At 45.4% G+C, this 15,159-nt stretch overlaps 2 long non-coding RNA genes across 2 annotated transcripts in view; one reads left to right on the top strand and one right to left on the bottom strand.

The window, feature by feature from the left end:
- The first annotated feature begins 169 nt into the window (after window positions 1–169).
- LOC311510941 lies at window positions 170–5,161 on the top strand. The gene is made up of 3 exons (XR_014709166.1): window positions 170–251; window positions 3,652–3,825; window positions 5,055–5,161. It is a non-coding gene; the product is annotated as an uncharacterized lncRNA (long non-coding RNA).
- Window positions 5,162–9,097: 3,936 nt separating this feature from the next.
- Window positions 9,098–15,159, bottom strand: part of LOC311510935 — a 169,994-nt gene continuing 163,932 nt past the window's right edge. Inside the window, exons 4-5 of the long non-coding RNA XR_014709165.1 lie at window positions 9,339–9,461; window positions 9,098–9,213 (exon numbers count right to left, since the gene is read on the bottom strand). This is a non-coding gene — a long non-coding RNA (uncharacterized lncRNA). The remainder of the gene's footprint in view (window positions 9,214–9,338; window positions 9,462–15,159) is intronic.

A 15,159-nucleotide genomic window follows, 5' to 3' on the forward strand; every position in this document is an offset into this window, starting at 1 on the left:
TTGAATTTGGGGTTTTTTCAGATCCTCTCAGGAGGCATTCAGTTCAGCTCCTCACAGGATCAGCCCCTTGGGGATCCGTCCTCTGAATATTGAGGAGTTTTCTTTGTTTCTTATTGTTTTTGTTTCTCTCCATCTTTTTTTTTTCCACAGCTTATTGACCAACTGCCAAATGCTTCAGTATGGTTGCACAGAACTTCAGCTGGAGTAATTCAAAGGAGCTACACCAGTTTACACCAGCTGAGGATCTGGGTGTATGTCCTTTAATTTGAATTGCAAGTTTCTTCTTTCACTTTTCCAAAGACCTGTACATCTAGGAACTGTGCTATTATAGAATGTTCCTTTTGAAAGACATAAAACTGAGGTTCTTAATGTTTGTAACAGTGATTTAAAGATCTAATGGTGCCTTTTGCAAGAACAGATGAGTTAACCAATTCTCCTGGCTAAATCCCAATTTAGGGAAGTGCATTCTGTCCCATCAACATTCCTCCTGCAGTTTCAGTTGGATAAAATATTTCACTTTGCTTTCTCTCCTAAACTGTTGTATATGTTGCTGTATGCCGTTAAAGAGCTGCTGTTTTTTTTAAAAAAATAATTACTTCTTTTATTAACAATATCTTAGAGCAGTGGTTCTCAAAGCCGCCGCTTGTTCAGGGAAAGCCCCTGGCGGGCCAGACCGGTTTGTTTACCTGCCGTGCCCGCAGGTTTAGCCGATCGCAGCTCCCACTCACCACGGTTTGCCGCTCCAGGCCAATGGGGGCTGCGGGAAGCAGCACGGGCCAAGGGACATGCTGGCTGCCCTTCCCGCAGCCCCCATTGGCCTGGAGCGGCGAACTGCAGCCAGTGGGAGCTGCAGTCGGCCGAACCTGCAGGCGCATCAGGTAAACAAACCGGTCCGGCCCGCCAGGGGCTTTCCCTGAACAAGCGGCGGACAGGCTTTGAGAACCACTATCTTAGATCACTGTAAAATTTACATGGCACTTTATATTCATATAGAAGACATATTCCCAGCGCTGAAGTTTTCCATCTCAGGGTGATTTAAAGAAAAAAACGTTAGAAGTTAAGTTTAGAAGAACAAAATCTAAAGAGACTTGTCGTGCTCATTTGCAGAGAAAAACACTCTGAACAATTTGTAGCTACAGTGCAACGTTCTCTGGTCAAAAACATATACCCATAATTAGTCCAGTCAGTCCACAGTTCAGGAGTTCTCCCAGATTCCTTGCTAACACAGAGGGTATGTTTACACTGCAGCTAGAGGTGTAATTCCCAGTTTGGGTAAATGTACACGCACTAGCTTTGATGGAGCTAGCATACTAAAAATAGCGATTCAGGTGGCAGGTTGGGGAAATACAATCCCAGCCGAGACTCTAGGTAAGTACTTGGGTGGCTAGTCCACACCGCTGTCCACAATGCCACAGCTCTGCTGCTATTTTTAGCACGCTAGCTTGATGAAAGCGAGTGCATGTACATTTACCAAAACTGGAAATTACATCTCCAGCGTTAGTGTGGACCTACTCTCCAATCTCAGGTCCCTGAGTAATGCATCCTACTATCTCCAGCTGCCTAGGACACTACATCCCATCCCTGTGGACAATGTCCTAGGCAGCTGGAGACGGTAGGACACATTACTCGTGGGCACTGCTATATGAGCAGCAGCCATTCATCAGCACGGGGGTCACCATGAGCACATCAACCCCATTTTTCTGATCACTATATAGGCTTATGTTAGGATGAATAAGAATGGTATGGAGGATAACACAGAATATTAATGATATAGCCTCATCTGGAACACTACTGCACTGCTGGACTTCCTGTCTAAAAAGGATAATACAAAATTAGAGGGGGCTTGGAAAAGAGTGACAAGAATGATTAAGGGCCTGGAAAAAAACTCTTTAAAAAGAGAGATCAAAGAGATTGGGATTGTTTAATTTAGAAAGGAGCAGGGTGGATTTGATTTAAATCAAACTGATTTAAATCATGATTTAAATCACTACTCAGGAAGACTCAATTTAATCATGGATTTCTGCATAAAAGTGCATTCTTGTTGGTTGTTATAACCTCAATACATATTCTTCACAACTCAGAGATAGATGTAGATTTCATTTTTAGAAGGTACACACTACACATTTTAAAAGTGATTTATTTTGAAAACTTTTCATATTAGTTTTACAGCTATATCTGAAAATGAATGATTGTTTGGTTATTTAATTTACCAAAGGTAATTGAAGCAGATATTTATGAAGTCATTGGGAGGTGAACTATCATTAATATTTGGAGGATTTTTTTGCCATGCTGTATTAGGAAGAGAACATCACCAGACAGACATTTAAATTGTTTTATTTAACTATTCCTCACCTTTATATATTTATTTATTTATTTTTAAACATTTTTGCTGTTAACAAGCATGTTATCTCCGGAGACACAAATCCACAGTTTGAGAACTGCAAAACTAAGCATCTCTGATGGTATCTTCTAGACCGGGGTGGGCAAACTCCGGCCCAGGGGCCGCATCCGGCCCTCCAGACGTTTTAATCTGGCCCTTGAGCTCCTGCCAGGGAGTGGGGTCCGGGGCTTGTCCTGCTCCGCGCAGCTCCTGGAACCAGCGGCATGTCCCCTCTCTGACTCCTATGCATAGGAGCAGCTTGGGGGCTCTGCACGCTGCCCCCACTCCAGGCGCTGTCCCCGCAGCTCCCGTTGACCAAGAACCACGGCCAATGGGAGCTACAGGCTTGGTGCCCGTGGATGGGGCAGTGCGCAGAGCTGCCTAGCCGCGCTGCTGCATAGGAGATGGAGAGGGGACATGCTGCTGTTTCTGGGAGCTGGTTGAGGTAAGTGCCACCTGGAACCTGCACCCCTGACCACTTCCTATGCCCCAACCCCCTGCCCCAGCCCTGATCCCCCTCCCGCCCTCCAAACCCCTCTGTCCCAGCCCAGAGCACCCTCCTGCACCTCCAACCCCTCATCCCCAGAGCCTGCACCCCCAGCCAGAGCTCTCATCCCCTCGCGTACCCCAACCCCCAATTTCATGAGCATTCATGGCCCGCCATACAATTTCCATACCCAGCTGTGGCCTTCGGGCCAAAAAGTTTGCCCACCCCTGTTCTAGACTGAGCACTGGGTCCCTCTGGGTAGATAGAAAGGTTAACTTAAATAATCTATACAGAAGCCCCTGGAACCCCATAAGATTGGGTCCCTAATCCATAAACTATTGGAACTCATTTACAAAAATTTTCTTAAACATTACATTAATATATAATATATATATACCATAGAATTAGAATTTATAATCCCTATTCCATGATGAGATATCTTTGAGCTATAACGTATCTTAATTAAAACTATCTTTAGATAGGTTTTTTCCTCAAAAAGCATTTTATCAAAAAAATCCAATTTAAATTTAAAAAAATCAGGTTTTTTTATTTTTATTTTTTAAATCCTTGATTTTTATCCACCCTGGAAAGGAGAAGAAAAAGAGGGGAGTTTTGAGAGAGCCCAAAAACCTTACACCTGAACTCATTTGTGTCAGTTCATGGAAAGTTTCCCAAAATGGGGGTAGGGGAAAAATCCCATTATAGTGAGTTTAATCTAAATGGTTTGGTGCAGTTTGGCTTGTTTTTTGTTAATTGACACCAAACAATTTCTTCTTTCTTTCAGTTAAAAAAATCAGACTTTCTGCTTCAAACAGATTATGACTTTAGGTCCAATCTTGAGCAAGAGATGATATGTCAGGTGCACCTCCCCAGGAATAGCACCAGGAAGATGGTGCCTCAAACGTACACCTCTAAGTCACAAATCCTACTCTGCTTTCTCTTTGCTACAGGAGTGGAGGTAATAATTGCTTCTGGCCTAGTATACCAGAAAAAAATTAGGTTGTTGCATACTTACAGCTGTCAAGGGTGATTCCCCACTCTGGCACTTCAAGTGCAGAAGGTAGGGGCCTGCAAGGATTCTAAAAATTAATACTGGCCACTCCAGGCTTGTATTAAACTCCCAAGGTTACAGCTTTTCTCTGACCTTGGATTGGTAGATGCTGCCACCACCCAAGTGCAAAACCCCTTTGAGAACCCAGGAAGGCGCACTTGGGAATTCCTTCCTGTGGGGTACCGTCAAGCCCCCCCCCCAGGGAAGAGCTGAGGAAGAAAAACAAGGGAAATCAGCTGTTGCCACCAGCTAATTAAACAATGTGCACAAATCTCTTAGGACACAAAAATCCAATCCTGTTTTTAAAGAAGATAAATTGTATTAAAAACAAAAAGAAAGAAAATACATCTGGAAACTCAGGCTATTGCTAGATTTAAAAAAACCCAAACCCACTACTTAGAAGGATTAAGCATCAAGAATAACTTTCCTGAGGTCCAGCTTCAAGGTTACAAGCAAAACAAAAGCATTTGGGGTTAGCACAGAGGAGTCCACAAGCCATAAAGAAAAGAAAAAAAAGATAAACCTAATAGTGTCTTCCGAGACATTTCCTGATCTACTTACATATCTGGGGTTTCAAATGAGTAGTTTCCAGGTACGATCTGATGATTTTTCATACCTGTCCTAAAGCTTCTTACAGCATCGCTGCTCTGTTCCCTCTCTCCGGAGAACAACAGAAGACAGACAAAGAGGATGTTTTTCTCAATTTTAAAAAGTTCTAGCCTTCCCATTGGCTCTTTTGGTCAGGTGCCCACTCACTTCCTTTTACCTATGCATAGCAGTGATACTTTTTAACCCTTTACAGGTAAAGCACGTAGAAAACAGCTACTAAGAGAGATTTTATAGCTAACTGGCTGGGCTGGCTGGGCGTCCATAACAGGGAGCTACCTCTGCCCCCTTCATTTATCACAACAGCTATACACCCAGATCAAATATGTGGGGAGTCCATGCGGGGGTGTACTCCCTACCTTGTGTGCTCTGTTATCTGAGTCACAATCTAGCCCATAATGTCTATTATTTAAACACCATGTTCCCATCCAGTCCAACAGGGTTCTCAGTGAATTATATTATATGATTATATGCATTCGATTTGGTTTATACTGGACTGATGATGTCCTCTTTGGTGTTTTCACTTTCAGCTCGGAGAAAACAGATTGCATATTGGAAAATCCTGGATGATGTAAAAAACATATTGCCTAGTAATGATGTTCTCCTTATTAAGCAGGCTGGACTGCATTTCCATCAGGCATGATTTTTCCATTGTCATGCATCTGTGTGATCATTTACACTTTTGTAAAGTTAGTGCAGAGTGGATGTAAAATGCTACCATTCAGATTTTTTAAGCAGCTTTTCACAAGTGTAAATAAATGACCAATCTATACAAGACAGTGGAGAATCAGGCCTGTTATTTGTAACAGTCAGCTTTGACTGGGCAGCTGAATCCACTTCCACTGTAATAAAAATACAGTAGCACATACCTATGTATACTGAATTTTTTATTAATATTTTATTTTTGTGGTGACAGATGTTACCACCAATTAACTATTGTAAAGTAAGTAGTGTCTTGAAAGATCATACAGTTTTGTAGCATCCTGCTGAATTCTTCTAAGTTTAGATCTAAATTTCTGCAGTCGAATAGGTGAAATTCACCCTTCTGGAGATGGGTAGTGTGAGGTGTATACTCCAGTTAAGCCCCACTTAGATAGTAAGCTCTTTGGGGCAGGGACCTTCTTTTTGTTCTGTGTTTGTACTGCACTCAGCACAGTAGAGTCCTAGTACATGACTGGGGCTCCTGGGTGCTGCGGTAATACAAACAATAAATAATAACTTACAGCCTTAAAATAGATGTCAAATGGGACTTCCTTGGGGCAAAGGCCTTATGTGGGACTCTACCTAGAGGTGAATTTCACCCCTAATGAGGAAAATGTGTGGGTAAAATCATGGCTTCATTGAAGTCAATAGTAAAACTCCCATTGGCTTGATTTCACCTTGTGTCTCTAATGAAAGAGACTTTGAAGTATCAAGCATGGTTGAAATGGCATACATTATTTTAGTAAATTGCCAAAGTATCATTCTCTTTCACCCACATAAGCCTTCAGAGTCTCAATCATGCTTCCTAAGCAGTAGGTGAGTCACAACCAGTCTGTCTTTTGAAAAAGTTAGACTTCTGTCTAGTTCCCATGGTAATCAGAAGCAACAATTATTTCAGATTGCTACTCCAGTTCCTTTAAAGTGTAAGCTCAATAAAGAAGCTCTCAGATGGCTACAGTTCCACAGAGGTTTGCAGTACTTAATCATCACTTCCTATTGTCAATGGTTTGAGTACTTCAAAAGAATTGGTCCTGGATGCGTGGAGGGCTGGCTCTAGTGTATATTTTCAGACTGCAGTGCATTTAAAATAAAAATGTAGTCTTGTTGTATTTTCAGCTCCACAAAGCAGTTCTATGGCACTATTTCAGCAAAAATTTCTAGAATGAAACAAATGGCCCTGAGGGACTTTAACAATTGTCTAGTAGATAACTCTGCATGTGACTCAGAAGATGCATAACAAAGAATAATTTCACTCTGCCTGATCATATAACTTGTACTGAGATCCCAGTTTTCAAACAGGGGGGCCTTAACAGAACAGCCAAATCCTGCTTCTAGATGCTTATTTTGGCTTGTAATCATATTAATTGAACATTTATACACCTAACTGTCTATTTCACTATTATAAAGGCAGTGATATTTGAAAAGTGGATCCTGATTGTGAAAAGGATTGTTTTTCTTCAAGTGCTTGCTCATGTCAATTCCATTCAAGGTGTGCACGCACCCTCATGCGCAGTCGTCGGAGATTTTTGCCTTAGCGTTGTCCTTGTGGCATCCTCTGGAGTGTTACTGTGCTCGTGTGGTGGTATATCAGGTGCCGCCCAGCCCTATGCCCTCTCAGTCCCTTCTAGCTGCCCATGGTGGTTCGTTGGAGCACCTTCCTTGCTTAACGAGAGCTGGCGTTTTTTTCTCCTAATGAACTTCGTGCCTTTGAGCCTTTTGTAAATAGTTTGTGTAATGTATTAGTTAAGTAGTGAAGTGTAGCTGTTAGTCAGTGTCCCGGTGGGGACTTCGCCCCAGACGGAGCATGCCCAAGGCTCCCGGGTTTAAGCCCTGCTTGGGGCTCTCCTGATGGAGTCCACCCTTCGCCCGGCTTCTGAGTCATCCAGACAGGTCACACCGAGCACCTCGGCCTCCATCTGCAGTGCGCTGCCGGCACCTGGCTCCTCCCGGCATCCGTCGCCATCACCCGTGCCAAAAAAGAAAATGAAAAAGCACAGCTCCCCGACACCAAGTAAAAAGGTCCAAGGGTCATCAGCCAAGGGACCCGGGTCTGGCCACCAGGCTACTCCAGAGCCACGTGCTCATGCCTCCCTGGTTGGGGCCCCCAGCCCCCTCGAAGGTCTGCTACTGACTCCTGGGAGCAGTATGGGACCCACATCCCTGCCGGCACCGTCGTCCTCCCAGGCTCCCCAAGCGCAGAGAGAGCACAGGTCTCCACCTGCTCCAATGATAAGTCTGGTGCCGCACGATTTGGCTAAGGCTCCCCAAGAGGGCAAGCCAGCTTCTAAGACCCCTCAAGGGGCAGGGGAACACTGCCAGTCACCAGAGAAGAGGCGAGAATCCTCTCCACTTCGCCGAGGATCTGGGGACAGATCCGAGACTCTTCATCGGTCGCCCAGACTAGTGTCGAGATCCCCTCGGTGTTAGTCATTTGTACGGGGTCGACATTTCCCACACTATTCCCAGCACCGGTCATCCTCCTGTCAGTCATCCTCTTGATGTCAGTCCTAATTGCCGGCACAGTGGGAGCGTTCCCCATCTCGGCACCGGTCTCCCTGGCACTGGTACCAATCTCCCCGCTATTGACACCAGTCTCCCACATCTGGTCACCGGTCGCCAGTAGCCATGACCAGTAAACAAACCCAAGCATCGACAGCCCCTCCCTGGTTGCTGGAAGGTGATTCCTCTGGCACGCAGTACCAGTTCAACCCATTGCTCAGGTCCCACCGGCGAGATTGGGCACCGGAACCTGCACCATCACCTGCGGCACCGCAGTGGCAGCACTGCCAGTGGCCAGCACAGTGGCCTTATTGGAGCATGTGGGGCGTACCGATCATAACAATGCCCCCTTCCCAGCGCTCTTCAGTTGCTGCATCGGAACATTGGTTGGCGGCACCGACGGCACTGGGCTCAGTGCTGGGGGCCTGTTTGGAGGTCAGGATGGAAAAGCCTGTACCCGCCCCTAAACCTCCCTCTCCGGTGGTAGTCAAAATCCCAGGACCTCCCCCAGCGGTCCAATCTTCCTCATCATCCCCGGATGAGGTGGTTGCAAGAACTTCAAGGGCTAGCCTGCCGGACAGCTTCAAAAAACATCAGGCCCTACTTTGGTGTGTGGCCAAGAATTTGGGGCTGGAGGTGCAGAAGATGGTGGATCAGGAGGACACCCTCTTCAATGTCCTCTCGGCCTCTATGCCCACCCGGGTCACCCTACCCGTGCATGAAGGGGTTCTTACAATCGCCAAGGCCCTATGGCAAACCTCCTCTTCCATTCCTCCTATCTCCAAAAGGGCTGAAAAGAAGTACTTTGTTCCAGCCAAAGGGTTTGACTACCTTTATACCCACCCACCCCCTGGCTCGGTGGGTGTGTCTGCGGCCAATGAGAAGGACAAACAGGGTCATACCACCTCGACTCCCAAGAACAAAGAGGCCAAAAAGCTCAATCTCTTCGGGAGAAAAAATTATTCAACCACCAGCTTACAATTTCGGGTGGCGAATCATCAGGCTCTGTTCGGCAGATATAACTTTAATCTCTGGGATGGTCTCTCCCACAGGGTCTGGCCCAGGAGTCCGGCGCCCTGGTGGAGGAGGGCACCGCGGCAGCCAGGTGCTCCCTGCAAATGGCATGGGTTGCGGTGGACTTGGTGGCTCCAGTGGTTGCGTCAGTGCTGGTTATGCAGCACAGCTCTTGGCTCCAAAAGGTGGGCATCTCCCAGGAGAAGCAGACCTCGATTCAAGACCTTCCTTTCAACGTGGTTGGTTTCTTCTCTGAGCAGATGGACGCCAGGCTGCGTGGGTTGAAGGACACTAGAACCACCCTTCGCTTGTTGGGCATGCACACACCAGTCTCCTCGTAAGCCCTTCCGGCCGCCCCCACTGCCAAGGCCCTGGTAGCCCCGTCAGGGCTCTGCGAGAAGAAGGGACACTACTTTTAGCCATCAACGCCCTTCTTCCTCATGCTCACCTGTGCAACCTGGGCCTGCCAAACACCTAGGGGGCCAAAAACACTCATTTTGAAGGTGTGCTCGAGAGCGACGCCCCAGTCAGCTACCCGGCTCCTCCCCATCTTTTCCTCGACTGTCTCCACCCCTACCAGATTGCCAGTGGCGGCTTACCTGAGATGTCAAGGGGTCCAGATTTTCCAGTATCGCAACAACTGGCTCCTCAAGGGCAGGTCTCCAGGGCAGGTGCAAGGGAGCCTCGATCTGGTGCATTCCACCTGCAGCAACCTGGGCCTGCTGATAAAAACAGAAAAGTCCATGTTAACACCAGTTCAATGCATAGAGTTTATTGGAGTGGTTCTCAACTCCATGTGGGCCAGGGCCTTCCTTCCGGAAGTGAATTTTCACGCCATGTCAGACCTGATCTCCCAGGTAAGCAGCCACCACTCACCACGGCCCACACCTGCCTGTGACTGATGGGCCACATAGCCATGTGCATGTACGTGGTCAGCCATGCTTGACTTCATCTACAGCCTCTGCAAGCGTGGTTAGCCTCAGGCTATATGCCCAGCAGGTCACAGTGCCGAACCACGTCCTTCCATCCCTGGAGCAGTGGCTGGATCCCAAGTCGGTGCTGCAAGGAGTTCCCTTCACAACCCCATCCCAGTCGCTCACCCTGGTCTCAGATGTGTTGGATCTGGGCTGAGGAGCCCACCTGGGCAAGCTCAGCATGCAGGGCCCGTTTGTTTCAACATGACCTAGCCCTTCATATCAACGTCAGGGAGCTCAGAGCAGTTTGCCTGGCCTGACAGGCTTTCTTGCCCCACCTGAAAGGCAAGGTGGACAGTACCGACAGAATGTATTACATCAACAGGCAGGGCAGTACCAGGTCTTCGGCCCTTTGTTGGGACGCGCTCAGCCTCTGGGACTTTTGTGTGCCGCATGCCATTCATCTGGTAGCCCCCCACCTGCCAGGAACCAAAAACGTCTTGGCAGATCATCTCATCAGGACCTCGTCTCGCTACAAATGGACATTCCATCTGGAGGTGGTCAGCCTAATCTCCCACAGATGGGGGAATCCCCGGGTGGACCTGTTTGCATCCAGGCAGAACAGAAAGTGCCACGTATTCTGTCCTCTGCAGGGGAGGGACAAGGGCTCCCTGTCAGATGCCTTCTTGATTCTGTGGTCGGGACCGCTGATGTACACCTTCCCGCTGCTACAGCTGATCCACAAGGTCCTGCTAGAGGTAAAGCAAGACAAAGCGAACGTCATCTTCATAGTCCCAGTGTGGCCTCGCCAACTGCATGCTGCTGAGTCTTTCGGCAGCCGCCCTGCTACAGCTGCCTCTTCGGCTGGATCTGCTGTCCCAGGACCACAGCAATCTGTGGCATCCACACCTGGTGACGCTGCACTTGACAGCTTGGCTACTGCGTGGCGAAGTCTGGACAAATGGGTGTACTCCGCTGGTGTCCAACAGGTCCTGCTGGGCAGCAGAAAACCTTCCACCAGGGCTACCTATTTGGCAAAGTGGAAGTGGATCATGTGTTGGGCCTCAGATCGTCACATTCGGGCTGAAGAGGCCCCGCTGCAGGACATCCTAGACTATTTGCTGAACCTTCAGCTCCAGGGCCTGTTGCTCTCTTCAGTAAAGGTCCACCTGGTGGCCATTTTGGCATTCCACCCTTTGTTTCAAGGCAGGATGGTCTTCACCCATCCTGTGATGGTGTGATTCTTGAAAGGTGTGGACTGCCTCTATCCACATGTCTGGGACCCAGCTCCCACTTTGGACCTGAATCTTGTGCTGTCAAGGCTCATGGGTCCTCCCTTCGAACCCTTAGCTTCCTGCTCCCTCCTGCTTCTCTCATGGAAGGTTTCTTTTTTGGTCGCTATAACTTCGGCCTGCAGGGTATCCGAGATCAGGATACTCCCTCAGAGCCACGTTATACGGTTTTCTACAAGGATGAGGTCCAGTTGCGCCCGCACCTGGCTTTCCTGCCCAAGATTTCTCAGTTTCATACTGATCAAAACATATACTTACCCGTCATCTGTCCTATGCCTCATGCGATGGATGACAAACAGAGGCTGCATACCCTAGATGTCAGACAAGCCCTGGCCTTCTACACAGATAGAACGATGTTGTTCTGTAAGTCAGCACAGTTGTTGTTGCTGTCACAGACAGGATGAAGGGTTGCCCAGTGTCTGCCCACAGAATATTGTTGTGGATCGTGGCCTGCATCCGCTACTGTTATGAGTTGGCGAAGGTGCCCCCCCCGGTGGTGGTAATGGCTCACTCGACTAGGGCACAGATCTCATCAGCAGTCTTCCTGGCTTAGGCGCCGATCCAAGAAATCCGTTGGGCTGCTACCTGGTTGTCTGTCCACACATTCGCATCTCATTATGCGTTTACCCAGCAAGCTCGAGATGACGCTGGCTTTGGCAGAGCAGTACTGCAAGCTGCCATACCGTGAACTCTGAGCCCGCCTCCAAGAATACTGCTTGAGAGTCACCTACAATGGAATCGGCATGAGCAAGCACTCAAAGAAGAAAAAACAGTTACCTACCTTTCGTGATTGTTGTTCTTCAAGATGTGTTGCTCATGTCCATTCCATTACCTGCCCTCCTGCCCCTCTGTCAGGGTTGTCAGCAAGAAGGAACTGAGAGGGTGTAGAGCTGGCAGTGCCTGATATACTGCCGCATGAGCATGTCGCTCCAGAAGTCACCATAGTTGATGCTACGGATACTGCTAAAGCAAAAATATCCGATGACTGCGCACGTGGGATGGAATGGACATGAGCAACACATCTCGAAGAACAACAGTTATGAAAGGTAGGTAACCATTTTTTTCATGCATTATAGGGGAAGTTATTGCATAAGACTAAATCTTGATAGTTTGTGTTTATTGAAAATAAAACAATAAAACGAGGTAGACAAGTTCTAGTTGGATGGAGAAATGCAATATTACACCAAAAAGAGCAAATATATAGGAAAAAGGTGGTAGTATTATGTAGTATATAGAGATGCCAGAGTGAGTTGGGAAAGGTAGAATGATATAAACAAAGAAATAGGGATTAGATTGATATGAATATCATCTATTCTATTCTATTCTATACTATTTTCCTGATGATCTCAACCCTTGAAAATAGTGGGAGAGCCTTAAAATGGACTCGGCAGGTGAGAAAATCAGCTTAGCTGATTGGTTCAAACTAACTCTCAGTTCTTTCAGATTGTAAACCCTCTGGAGCAGGGATTGTTGATTTTCTGTTTGCATAGTGCCCTGCACAATGAACCCTAGTCAGAATTGTGGCTTTTGGGTGCTCCGTGCCATAAACAGTTACTACTTCTATCCACTGTGTTAATTGTGCTGGCAGCACTCTGCTCACATATGAGTGTGTTATTTACTTGGGAAAATTAACTCACTTTTGAAACTCAATTTGATAGATGGAGGCCATTTGTGAGACATAAAAATCATTCACTTTTGGAGGCACAAGAGACAAGGTAGAGGGCAAAACAGGGAAAAGGGAACGAAGGGCTATATCTGAACAATAAAAAGGCTGGTCATGAAAACTATTTATGCCAAGAGAATCATAATTAAAATACTCGTTAAAGAAGTGTTAAAAGGCATTTGAATATCTGAAGAGAACATACAAGATCTATAGCACCCGTTATGTGGCCTGTAATGCATCTGTAAGTTATTTGGGCATTATTACAATTCCTTTAGTTTATAGTTACACCATCTGTGTCAGTGAGGCAGAAAACTCGGAATTTGATCCACTCCTTTTGATGTCTGGATTTTATGATGGCCAAAGACTTAGTGAACTTCTTGAAATTTGCAGGAAAGCATCACAAGAGTGGAGCTCATGGGAATCTAGACATGAGGCTGAGATTCAGAGGGAGATATGACTTTCAGGCAGCTCACTTTCAATAATAGCCTTGAATACAAGAAGGAGAGAAATGTAGCAAAGGAAAATGTAAAACTGTTTCTTGCAGTTCAAGAGGAACTCAAACTTAGGAGAAAGTCTACCTCTTAGACTGGTTTAAACACACTACCAGAATTCACTTGACAGAATTTACCAGAACACCAAGTTTATAAATAAAAGAAGGGAGCAAGCCTAAACAGGTTTAAATCTAGCCCAACATATGTGTCTAGATATTAATTCAGTACTGACCAGGTCTTTGAGAAGTGTGGATCTGGGAACCTCTCCCATAGTAAGGTTTGCACACACAAGATCAGCATTGTTGTAAGGAAAGAAGAACGTGGATTGATTTCCACTGTCTTTCCTGTCCATTGACGATTTGTGCACTGTTGGGAAATCAACCCACAATCTTTCCTGAGGAAAGATTTACTTAGATCTTAATGTATATAAACAGTATCACAGATATAGCAAGCTCCAGATACCTGGTTTTAATAATAAAGTCTTTTTATCTTGGAAAACACACAAAAAATAGACCCCTGCAGTGTTTTCAAATAGCAAAAAAAAAAGTCATAAACAATGGTTAAATACTTTCCCTGCTTTATTGAGGAAACTGCAGTGGATCATCAGATAAAAGTAAACTAATTTTGGCAGGGAATTTGTTTTAATGAGGAGACTATGCTAGTCAAGGGGATGGAGCCGCTATAAATTCCATATCCTGATTAATGGAATGAATAAGTTTTGGAGAATTTAACCAGTTAGAGAAGCCTTACTCAATACATTATTGTTAGTATAATAATTACTTCTTGAGAAGCCTGAGAATTCCAGTGAAAAGACCCTAAAAGTTTGTAATGCAGAAAGAATCTCTGATTTATGGTAATAATGTGCCAAGGGTAGTACCATATTTTAGGCTTAAATCCCTCAGATTTTGACAAGGAAACGAATTTCTCTAATGAACTAGTAAAGTAGAAGGCACATTCAGCTTCAGACATGGGAACACTCCCAATTATAATTCCAGAGATATTGTGGTAAAGTTCAATGCTAATTACTAGTTGTGTAACAAGGGCATGTAAAATATGCATGCATCACATTTAAAAACTCTCACTATTTAATGAACTATAACAGGTCTCATGCTCAACTAAAGCTGTGTGTGATTAACTGATTTGACATCTTACTGGCAATTCTAGGGGGGGAAATTGTTTCGGGTGACCCACGACCAAATTTTTGGGAAATCAAAAAGTCAAAACCAATTTTTCAAGTTTGAGCATTTTAAAACTTATTTAATTTTTTTAAATAAAATTGAAGGAAATATCCAAACAAAATTTTAAAAATCAAAATGTTCCATTGTGAAAATGTCAAAGCAAAATGTTTTGATTTTTTTGTATTTTTCGTTTTCTTTTCCCCCCCAAGATGAACAATTTGGCAAAACTGACGTGTTTGGTGTTGCCAAATCTGCATTTTTCAAGCCCTCCCCACCACAAAAAATAAGCTGAAAAATTTCTCCCAGCTCTATTCTAACCTGCTCCTGCTTTCAGGGATAACCTTGATTTTGTAACAAAACTTATCCTTATTCCTCCTTTGCCTGCCATTCCCTCCTATTAAAAGTTGCGTGAAAAAATTCCTGATCAAAATATCAGTTGTACATGGTTTAGAGTGTTGTTTTTCAAAGCTACTTGCATTATTTTTTTCTTTAATAATCTCTCTACCTCGGCTCTTTCTAAGATTCATCCTTGAAGCCTGATTTCTTTTCTAACGTTATAAGGTACAAAATAATGGGCCTGATTCTCTACTGCTTTCCCCTTGTATAGTGATGTGCAAAGGGAGTATAAAGCACTATTGCTGGTATAGAGCATTGTACATTCACTTTGCCCAGGGGGAAATTGTGACAAAAGATGCAAAGTGAGGGGAGTCAGACCTGTGATTCAGTATCATAAATACACACCTTAGCCTTCATAACACATCACCAAGACTTTTGTTCTGGCAATGCAGTTAAAAAGGAAGTAGTTGCAACCTTGTAGTAATTTCAAACAACCACATCTTCCAACTCCACAATGGAGTTATGCTAATTTTACACCAGCTGAGG

Source organism: Lepidochelys olivacea (assembly GCF_965140295.1).
Source record: "Lepidochelys olivacea isolate rLepOli2 genome assembly, chromosome: 1".
Classification (NCBI taxonomy): Eukaryota; Metazoa; Chordata; order Testudines; family Cheloniidae; genus Lepidochelys; species Lepidochelys olivacea.